Raw genomic sequence first — 11312 nt, 5'->3', positions numbered from 1 at the left:
TTGAGAAGGCTTCCTGTTATCATGAAAACCTGTGTGGATGGTAGTGAAAGATACCAAGATGGTAGAAAATGAAAAATCCAAAGGAGTCGCCACCTCAAACACGAGCCACTCTTTATCTGGCCAGTTTCATATGCCTACCGGCAGGTGGCATGCACCTTACCCTTCACTATCCGTATCCTACCAAGAACATCACTGGTGAGGAATGATGAACTCCATGGCAGGGAGTGTGATTAGAGTCACATGACACACTCAGCTACTGAGACTTTATGGCATCGCCTGGCTCTCCCCTTCGCAGAATGGGCCGGGAGCACAGGGAATCAAACCCTGATCCGTTGGTTTCCCTGAAACATAACAATACTTCTGTACAAATGATGCACTATGGCACGAGATGCATACCTTTAAAAACGACACTATCAGCTACACTCACTGGAAGTAGATGGATCTCCACATTGGTCAGGATCCGGAACGGAGGCAGTAGGACTGTAAAGAGGTTGGGTGCATGGCAAGTGGTCAGAGCCAAGGACACCTTCCAGAAAATAGCAATGGATACCTTTATCCCATAATGCACCAGTCATTGTCCAAACATGCCATAAATCTCTTGAACTTGAACCTCTTGAACTGATTATCATAGGAAGGCATAGGGAGCACATCATAGGCATAAGACAAAGATATGGGGAACATGAAATCAAGAGGTAGTTTCATTCATCCACATTGGGGTTTATGCCCACAATGACTATAGACATGCCAAATGCACATATGATTGATTGCAAAAACAGAACAGCCTTGATCTGAAGTCAAGAATGGTCATCACCTGTCATAGTCCAGAGCATGTCAGCTTCTCATAAAATTCCAACATGTGCATAATAAAATATTAAGCTACTCAGAAAAAGGAACAATAGAGAAGTAATGAGGGCTACACACAGTAGTGACAGATCTCTGAGGACACAAGGCATTCTAGAACCTGGCATTACTGCAGAAAAGCAAAGTTTCAACACCAAGATGAGTTGAAATGTTTTCTCTAAAATTTGCATGTGTCCATTTTAGGTGCCAGGAATGCCTGGCAAATTCAGTAATTTGTTTCTCACTGTTGCCCAAGCCTGAAGCAGCCACAGCAACAATGACCTGCAGTGAGCATGCCACAGTGATGTGAGACATAAAGGCTGTAGGCTTTAACTATATAGGGATATGTACTTCTTTGGCAATCTTACTTACCATTTGTCAAAGAACAAGCTGATGCTGGACTGTTTTGACCTCTTCATCCTTTCACTCCCATTGACAATCTCTGAGATATGTATTAAAATAAAATTACATGCATCAAGAATGCTCTGAAATGACTGCAACATTAAGCACCATTGGACATGACAAGCATGTTTTCTTTAACTACAAAGTTAAACTAGTAGAAAATTGACTGTACTTATCTACATTTGTATGCACATGGCAAGGAGGCCCAGGCAATAGTTTATCCATTCATGATATTTTGGTACAAAAGGTGAGGGCACATCGGACTATGGCTTAGACGGAAACCACCATTTGCCCACATGATTTTATATATCCCAGCTCCTCTTCCCCCTTCCCAGTTCGACGACGTTTTGTGTGTGTAAATATGCGGCATATGTGGTTGTGAGTATTTCTTTTACAACTAAGCATGAGGCTCATGAATTATGCTTAACTCCAAGCTAGCCCACTTATCCAGTTGGACTGGCTGACCTCTCCTACCAACACATGCCGCGATCCGCCTGGGCCTCCCGGCGCGGTGAAACACCCGCGTCTCTTTCCGCGGCTCATGGTTGGCATCCTTTTTCCTGCGATGGTAGAGAATATTATGCCTTACACACCAGGGGCTGTGTCATGATTTAATGTAATTTTGGGACTTTGCAATTTAAAGCTGTTTTTCTGTACATTTTTGCATCTTATAGAGATTTTGTCGCTAGAAAGGCTAATAAAGTGCTTTCCGTCCTTGCCAATCATGGATATCGAGAGCGAATACAAATATTGCAGTGTATTTTCCGACTTAACCGTGACAATTCATGACGCATCAGTGTCAGACGGACGCACCGCCCGTAGCATGCGGCATGGCATGCGGTAGTCAAGGTTCTTCTGCTCTGTTTTGGTTTCGCCCGTTGTGTTGTGACCGATTTTGACCTTGGTCACGGGTGTTTGATGTTTTTGAAAGCAAAGGAACTGTGGTAGATGGTCCTTCACGTGTTTTGCACGCTGAGCATTCCGCTCTTGAGCGGTCTACTGGGATGCTTCAACAAAAACGGGCATGTTTATGGCTGCCCGCGTTTACACTTATCGGATTAAGAAGCAGGAGTAGCTGGTAAGTGGTGAATAATATCAAAAGTAATGGAGGACAGAGCGCTGATTGATGCAATCCTTACCGAAGCTTGCAGCAGCTGGAGTCATCAGTGATGTGGTCATGTGTCAAAATAAAGGGCTGTATGTGGCATAATGCTGACATATTTGGGCCTGAGTGGAGCTTGCAGAATACTTGGTGGTAGCCAGGAGAGCCAGGCAAGGCTGATCGTCCTGTTTTCTGAGGTTTTTTAGCAATTTATCATTGGTACCGAAGACTTTGGCAAGAAAGAAATAACCATAACTGGTCATTGCCCTGACACCATGTGAGAAGGAATGAATTGCATTGGTTGTGGACTGAGATGGAGGTAGTTTTTTTGTTTTGGTGTGTTTGCATGTGTGTGTGTGTGTGTGTTTAATCTGATCTCAATGAGAATATGGTTGCCAATACTCAAACCAGAGTTGCTTCGGGGATGGTTATTATGCTAGCATGCTTTATTTGAATGAAATTGTAGTTTGTTCATTGTATAATCCCAATAGAGATATGCACAGGTTAAAGTTCGGGTTGGATTACAGCTAATTTGCTGTGTATTTATTTAAAACGCCAGAAAAATAATGGGGGGCCCCAACCCAACATTGGGGGGGGGGCAACTTCAATATTGGGGGGGGGGGGCCAAGGCCCTCACAAAAGAATACAAACTGACGCCCCTGTGTGGCGGATACATTGACACCTCGGGGCTGTACAACCACACCGACATTGACGATGTTGGCTACCTTGGATTGATACCGAGTGAAACGTGAAGACTGAAGAGGCTGGCAGGTGTGCACTTACCCCTGCACCTGGAGGCCGTTCCCGACGGCGTATCTGCAAACGTATGATATCTATAGCTACTTGACATTGTTGTTTACAAGCTGACAAGCTTGCGTTGTAATAGAGCGACAACTTTGGACACAGTCAATCAATGTACAAAAGCTGACGTTTTCCCTCTTTTTTTCTTTTCCGAAACAAAGTGGCTTACGGGCTGTTTTACCAGTTTTCCAGATGTGAGTAAAAAAAGTGTGTCTGAAATGTCTTAGTCTTTATTTTTCACCGTTTGGTAAGACATCGAAATGTGACTCGTATGTACCATGTAGCTATTCCCGGCCCTGGCGGCCATAATGGCCTTATCTCACAAGATAGCCACTTGATGTAAATGTTACTGTACGGCGTAAGGATGCGTTTATTTCACTTTTGCATTGATTTGGGGCATTCTGCTGGACAAGAGGCGGGCGTTCAAGGAGTTAGGCGTGCTGGAATGTTTTAAAGACGATGAAATAGTCACTGAAACACTTACGTAGCATGTAGATATTCCCGATCACCGTTCTCGTTCCCGTTACCGGTGTTATCCTGTTTCACGTGATCGGTGAAAACTGCAGATGCGAACAGAAAGTAAACGATGGTTTCATGTTTCTGGATGTTATTGCAACGCACATTCAGTCACTGAGATCTGTGGACTTCAGAACTCTCCCTGCCAAAGATGTGGTACAATAAATATAGTTCTGTATTTTAACATGCCAAACACGTACACTACGAAAAAACGATGAAACTTCAATGAAACCGAAAACAAAAACCATGAAAAAGAAAATTAACGGCCGTCTCTCCTGTACAGACACACGCAAAAAACACACACAAACACACAAACACACACTTATGAACTACTCAGTTTGTACACTTTTCTGAGGTATTTACATTTTTCATAAATCTGGGTCCGGTTAAAGCGGTGCAAGCATTCAGACACACCGGGTTGTTCGACAACCATGTGGTGGTGGTACGCGTTGGTGCGGCCACAGATGTAATCGGAGGCCGCACGCATCACCGCATTGGTTTCGAGTGACGTCCAGACCAGCCGTCGGATCACCGGTGGCGCGGTGACGCTAGCCCGGGGGGCGCTGGGCTGGGGTGTGGTTAGGGCCGGCAGAGGCGAAGTTGGGGAGGAGTTCCCGATGCCGTGCTGGGGCGATGGTTGTCGGCTGGCAGCCTCTGGCTGGTCTTGAGCAGCGAGACTGGCAGGCATAAGGCCGGCCACGTCTTCCTGCCACCCCACCGGCAGGGCCGCCTCGGAGGGCGGCACAATGGAGCCGCCGTCGGCCGGCAGGTCGTCTTCTTCGCTGCTGCTGCTGCTGCTGACTGGTGCTCTGCCGACGTCGTCACCGCCGGGACACGCGTCGACTGGGGGGCTGGAGCCGGTGCTGCTTGACGCCGGCGGCACGCAGCCGCTGCCGCTCGAGCCATGCCGGCGAGACGGGACGTTTTCCCTGTGACGCCAAAGACGTAAACGAGCGGTGGCCAAAGACGGGACGAGCGGTGGCCACAAACACAATTGCATGCGGCTTCAGACACATGTCAGCTCGTAAAGCGCGGCGTTTCGTTCAAGTATCGCTGACAACTAACAGATCCTATACACATATCAACTCCTCCCCCGTAACATTAGCGAGTCCGAGATTAAGACACAACTGACAGCGCGTCCGACCATCCGACATGGCGTCATAAACATTGCTGATAACGAGCGGGTACCACACGCTCTCGACCCGACCGGCGCAGGGCCGCAAAGGGAGAGCAAGGTCGCACTTCTCTGTCAGGAGAGTCGGGGCTCGCCCGCTCCACTGTGGCCGCATCCGGCGACACAGGACACTCCGGAACGGGAGCTGCCATCCCACTGTTGACCAACGGGCTGTCCGGCGACCGAGCCCGCAGGTGATCCACGTGTCGACGGAAGCGGCGGCCGTCACACTGACGGTCCGATACCGCCACCACCACCGCTGGCTGCCAGGGCCGCTGGTCGACCGCAGACACGTACACCGGGCCGCCAGTCTCGAACTACCGCACCGCGGTCGCGTGCCAGTTGTTCGCCAGCGTTGGACGCTCTTGTTTGGTTCGGACACGTTTGAGCGGGGCGGAGTCTGGCCGCAGCCGGGACGGGTGAGTGGTCAGCGGGCGGCCGTGCAGCAGCTCCGCGGGCGACACGCCAGTGGTCGAGTGATGAGTGGTCCGATACTGAAACAGGACCCGACTCAGGTGCGTCTGCAGCGACCCAGCACTTTGCTACTTCAGACCAGTTTTGATCACTTTGGCTGCACTCTCGCCCTGACCGTTGGACTTCGGGTGCAGAGGAGGGGAGAACACATGTTGCACGCCATTATCGGTGAGAAAACGACGAGGCTTATCACCGGTGAACACTGTGGCGTTATCGCTCACCACCACGCGTGGCTCTGAGAAGGCTATCCGCGACCGTTCGTTCGTCGTCGTCTCTGCTGTAGACGCCGTCGTGGGAAACGCCCATATCCACTTTGAGTAGGCGTCCACGATGACCAGAATCATCGCCCCATCGACCGGCCCCACATAGTCCATGTGCAGACGGTCCCACCGTGCCTCCGGGTGCGGCCATGGGCTGCCCGCCACTGGAGAGGCCTGGGGCCGGTTCAGTTGACAGGCATGACAGCTCCTCACGGTTGACTCGATGGCTGCGTCCATGCCGGGCCACCACACGTGCGCACGTGCCTTTGACTTCATTGCCATGACGCCAGGGTGTCCCTGATGCGGGAGCGAGAGCATCACCTTTCGCAGAGCAGAGGGCACCATGATGCGGTTTGCCCAGAGTGACGAGAGCTGCGCCCAATGTAACAGGGGCGGTAGGCCATTGGCTGGGAGATGGCCTTACACATCAGGAGCAACTTTGAGCCCACAAAAGTGCGCCTGTTGGTCTGGGCACTGCGAGCCACAGGTCTCCGCCTCATCTGCAGCCAGCCTGGCCTGACAAGCCATGGCTGCTCTCAAGTTTGTCCAGGCCCTCCCAGCCACAGACTGGAAACCAGGCTATCCCAGGGCTTCCAGTGGTCCAGGAGAGTGACCCCATGTGGGTTCATCCCGACCTTCCAGCTAGCCCCATCCATTCCACTCTGGAGCTCACTCGTGATTGTGTTATTCACCATCGCATACATCTAGTATCGGTGGCGGCAATAAGCACAATTGAAAATCGCTCGGCGGGCTGGACTTTGCAACTGTCAAGCACCGTAACACAAAAAAGCGCCGAACCGCATAGAACAACAGCGTCAGATATCTAACGCCAAGGTGCACCCGGCCGGAGCCGCTGAAAATCAGTACTAGGAAAATTGATGTCAACGGATTGAAATGATTAGATTCGAGCCCATGTCCTACCTTGGAAAGCACGTGTACAATGACGTCAGAAAAGCTGGGTGTAGTGTATCTTGTGGCGCACTCAACCGTACGCGCATAGCAGCCCAGCGAGGGGGGCTACATGCCGACGAAGGCTCAAGCATGATCAGGCATAGAACAAGACGATGCCCGACAGCGCTGGTCAAATTGTAGCGGGCGTGTATCCAGACCGGATGTCGAAGCTCGCCGACGTGCTCCACAGCCAGTTCTCCTACCGTGATTGGTGTCTCTGACCCGGACACCGCATCCCGTGTCGGAGAACTCAACCACCTGTGATCGGCCACACCGGGAGGACAGACCGAGTGAGGACGGAGGTAAGAGGACACGGGGTGGCCATCGTACCTCACACAACTGAAACACAGCTCAAAACGCGATCGTGCGGTGATTATACGTGTGCTGATAATTACTAAAGTGGTATATTGCCTTTCCGGTATGCTACTTGCAAGCTTGATGGCATGACCATGACAGGAAAGTCATGAGGCTTGGAAGTTGAAGGCAATGTCAGATATTACCCCCAGCAAGAAGTCATCTTCATCCCTTATGTGTTGGAGCACATTTAATTCTCCAAATACGTCAAACATCGCAAACGTTCTTATCTTCAAAACTATAGTTTTTTATATCTTTCGAAAGCTGGTGAAACCCCAAGTGAAATATCAAGTGTAGGTTAGTCTGGTTACAACAGTTTGTATTCCTGGTATCGAGTTTACTTATAAACTACCTTGTAGCTTTTATATTATAGCATGTAGAATATATATATATATATATATATATATATATATGTGTGTGCGTGTGTGTGTGTGTGTGTGTGTGTAGATATAGTCTGCCATAAGATGGAGGCAGAGGCGTCACGCGGGTGTCATCTGGTGCATCGGTGTAAGGCCACAACCGCATCGGTGTAAGGCCACACCCGCATCTGTGTAAGGCCACACCCGCATCAGTGTAAGGCCACGCCCGCATCGGCGTAAGACTACATCTGCACCGGCGTACGGCCGCACCCGCATCATTGCCCGATAATAGATACTCTGATGACAAAGACACGGCGTATTTGCTTGCATTCTCCATGGGCCAAAGGTCTTGACGTGTCCTTGGAGAGAATATGTCACCTTTCATTACCTTCCTTTTGCGGTCAGATCAGACGCGTTCGTTTTGATTGGTAATAAAAGTATTCCCGAAATCCCTCTCAATGCCATAGCATTTCTATTTAAAGCAGCTGCTCCCGAATTACAAATCTCATTTGACTCCCTCCTCACTACCGTGACAATTAATACATTCTAGTTGCCTTGCCTTTTCCAGTGGATGTGTTCAACAATGTTTGCAGCACACTAACCGCTAAAATGCTCATGTGAGAACTCCCAGCCAATGACCTACCGCCCCTTTTACAGTGGGCGCATCTCTCGTCGTCTTTATCCTGCTGGGGCTATACTAAGGAGAGTGGCTTGTTTGGTCTCCGGATTTGCTTGTCGGTTTCCCGTCGTCCTTGCTCGCACTTTTGTCCGCCTTTTCTTCTCACCGCCGTGCACGGCAAGTGTGAGAAATGCAAGATTGATTTTTCAGACTCTTGTAGCCCGCTGATATGACTCGTCCTCGGGCTTGATCCGTGACCGTTTGTGGGACTATGTCTCCCCTGTTTTGCCGTCGGCCCTGCTGAGCCCGCTCGCCCCCAGCTCACGGGGCGTCTGCTCGGGGCGGCCGGCTGTCTCCCTCGCCAGCCCTTGTCGGCCAATATCTCCGCGACACGCGCGGTCGGCAGGACCGGTAACGAGGCCGGCCGCCATATTACCCTGATGCCTCATGGTATCTGATTCTGTAAAATGCACTGCATGACATTCAAACACGTGCATAGTGCAGCTCCAAGCGAATTTCGAGGTTTATTTTTCGGACGAGATGCACACGTGTGTTTTCTTGTGGTGTGCTGCTACGTGTGAAAGGCGTGAAAAACCGACTGAGTTCCTTATGCATGAAGGCAGCTGCTTACGTTCCCGGCGTATCGCTGTTAAATGTTGCGACGAAAATACTCTCCAAGAAGCGTGGTAACCCAAGCCAATCCCACAGCACCCCGAGAAGCGTGATGACACCGTTCCAGTCCCATGGCATCACCGGAAGCACTTGCAAAGAGTAATAGATATATAGTAGAAAGTACTTTTGATAGCTCATTCTGTTCATAGCCGTCACGGGCGACATTTAGTCACCCAATGTCAGCGTCTCTCGAACTTCGTAAAATATGAAATGGATTAGCGGTTTATCTGTCTTGGCACTGCATGCTTCAAGCGCTTGGCAAGCAACACACGTTTACACACAAGGAAGCAACGCAGCCATACAAGTTACATAGCTACATGTCAGAGCAACATATGACGACAGAGCGACACGGAAGAGGAACGACCATTGACATTTGCAGGCTCCCGTGAGTTGTGACTTCTTCAGGTACGCGCACTTTTCTTAAACGTGTACCCCAAAACACGCAGACAGGGCCTCCTGCTGGGCGTGATGGTGTGGGCAGGATATTGGCTCTCTCCCGACAATAAAGTCGGCTGCAGCCTGCTGTATTGCTGTGGTCTCCTCGGTGACCAGCCGAGGCCTTCCTGGCGGTGGGCGGGCGGCTGCTGCCGCGTCGCATTGGAAGCGCTATTGTCTAGCTCACCGCCTGCCGACACTAGTGCTGGCGGATGTCCTGCGATCTCTCACCGCCACTCGGGCAGCAGGGCCGAGTCGGACGGCGGTAACTGTCGGCTGGCAGCTGGTCGCTGGTGCCGTTGCCCTGGTTACGGCACCAGCGTCACCAGCGGCAGAGCGATGTACTTGTGGAGCGGTGTCTTACTGTGCCGGTGTCTTGCTATGCCGTTTACGGATATAGTTGCACTTTTCGTAAATCTGCGTCCAGTGAAACCGGTTGACACTCCGCCACTCCAGACTGCTCCATCACCGTACGATACTGGTAGCTGTTGATGCGACCCAGGATGTACTCGGACGCCGCACGTTGCCGCACACCGGTCACAAGTGTGGTCCACGCGGGCAGCCGGCTCACCGGTGCTGCTGCCACGGCGGGTCAGAGGGCGCTGGAGCCGGGGCGGAGCTTTTTTTTCACCATTAGCCACTGCCGCTCCAGGACGACCATGCCGGCGAGGCGCGACGACGTGCCGGAGGAGTCGAACACGTTGTGCACCTGCCGGGCGGTGGCCACGAAGTGGGCCATCACCACGGCCACATATCTGCGACAGACACATCTGCACGCGGCTTCAGATACATGCCAACTCAAAAACACGGCGTTTCGCTCGAACATCGCGGACGATGACAAGTAGCCACATGTGGCGGATACATTGACACCTCGGGGCTGTACAACCACACCGACATTGACGATGTTGGCTACCTTGGATTGATACCGAGTGAAACGTGAAGACTGAAGAGGCTGGCAGGTGTGCACTTACCCCTACACCTGGAGGCCGTTCCCGACGGCGTATCCGCAAACTTATGATATCTATAGCTACTTGACATTGTTGTTTACAAGCTGACAAGATCGCGTTGTAACAGAGCGACAACTTTGGACACAGTCAATCAATGTACAAAAGGTGACGTTTTCCCTCTTTTTTTCTTTTCCGAAACAAAGTGGCTTACGGGCTGTTTTACCAGTTTTCCAGATGTGAGTAAAAAAGGCGTGTCTGAAATGTCTTAGTCTTTATTTTTCACCGTTTGGTAAGGCATCGAAATGTGACTCGTATGTACCATGTAGCTATTCCCGGCCCTGGCGGCCATAATGGCCTTATCTCACAAGATAGCCACTTGATGTAAATGTTACTGTACGGCGTAAGGATGCGTTTATTTCACTTTTGCATTGATTTGGGGCATTCTGCTGGACAAGAGGCGGGCGTTCAAGGAGTTAGGCGTGCTGGAATGTTTTAAAGACGATGAAATAGTCACTGACACACTTACGTAGCATGTAGATATTCCCGATCACCGTTCTCGTTCCCGTTACCGGTGTTATCCTGTTTCACGTGATCGGTGAAAACTGCAGATGCGAACAGAAAGTAAACGATGGTTTCATGTTTCTGGATGTTATTGCAACGCACATTCAGTCACTGAGATCTGTGGACTTCAGAACTCTCCCTGCCAAAGATGTGGTACAATAAATATAGTTCTGTATGTTAACATGCCAAACACGTACACTACGAAAAAACGATGAAACTTCAATGAAACCAAAAACAAAAACCATGAAAAAGAAAATTAACGGCCGTCTCTCTTGTACAGACACACGCAAAAAAACACACACAAACACACAAACACACACTTATGAACTACTCAGTTTGTACACTTTTCTGAGGTATTTACATTTTTCATAAATCTGGGTCCGGTTAAAGCGGTGCAAGCATTCAGACACACCGGGTTGTTCGACAACCATGTGGTGGTGGTACGCGTTGGTGCGGCCACAGATGTAATCGGAGGCCGCACGCATCACCGCATTGGTTTCGAGTGACGTCCAGACCAGCCGTCGGATCACCGGTGGCGCGGTGACGCTAGCCCGGGGGGCGCTGGGCTGGGGTGTGGTTAGGGCCGGCAGAGGCGAAGTTGGGGAGGAGTTCCCGATGCCGTGCTGGGGCGATGGTTGTCGGCTGGCAGCCTCTGGCTGGTCTTGAGCAGCGAGACTGGCAGGCATAAGGCCGGCCACGTCTTCCTGCCACCCCACCGGCAGGGCCGCCTCGGAGGGCGGCACAATGGAGCCGCCGTCGGCCGGCAGGTCGTCTTCTTCGCTGCTGCTGCTGCTGCTGACTGGTGCTCTGCCGACGTCGTCACCGCCGGGACACGCGTCGACTGG

Source organism: Pollicipes pollicipes, unplaced genomic scaffold (genome assembly GCF_011947565.3).
Source record: "Pollicipes pollicipes isolate AB1234 unplaced genomic scaffold, Ppol_2.1 Scaffold_7261;HRSCAF=8764_pilon_pilon_pilon, whole genome shotgun sequence".
NCBI classification, from domain to species: Eukaryota; Metazoa; Arthropoda; class Thecostraca; order Pollicipedomorpha; family Pollicipedidae; genus Pollicipes; species Pollicipes pollicipes.
This window is presented reverse-complemented; position numbering follows the sequence as displayed.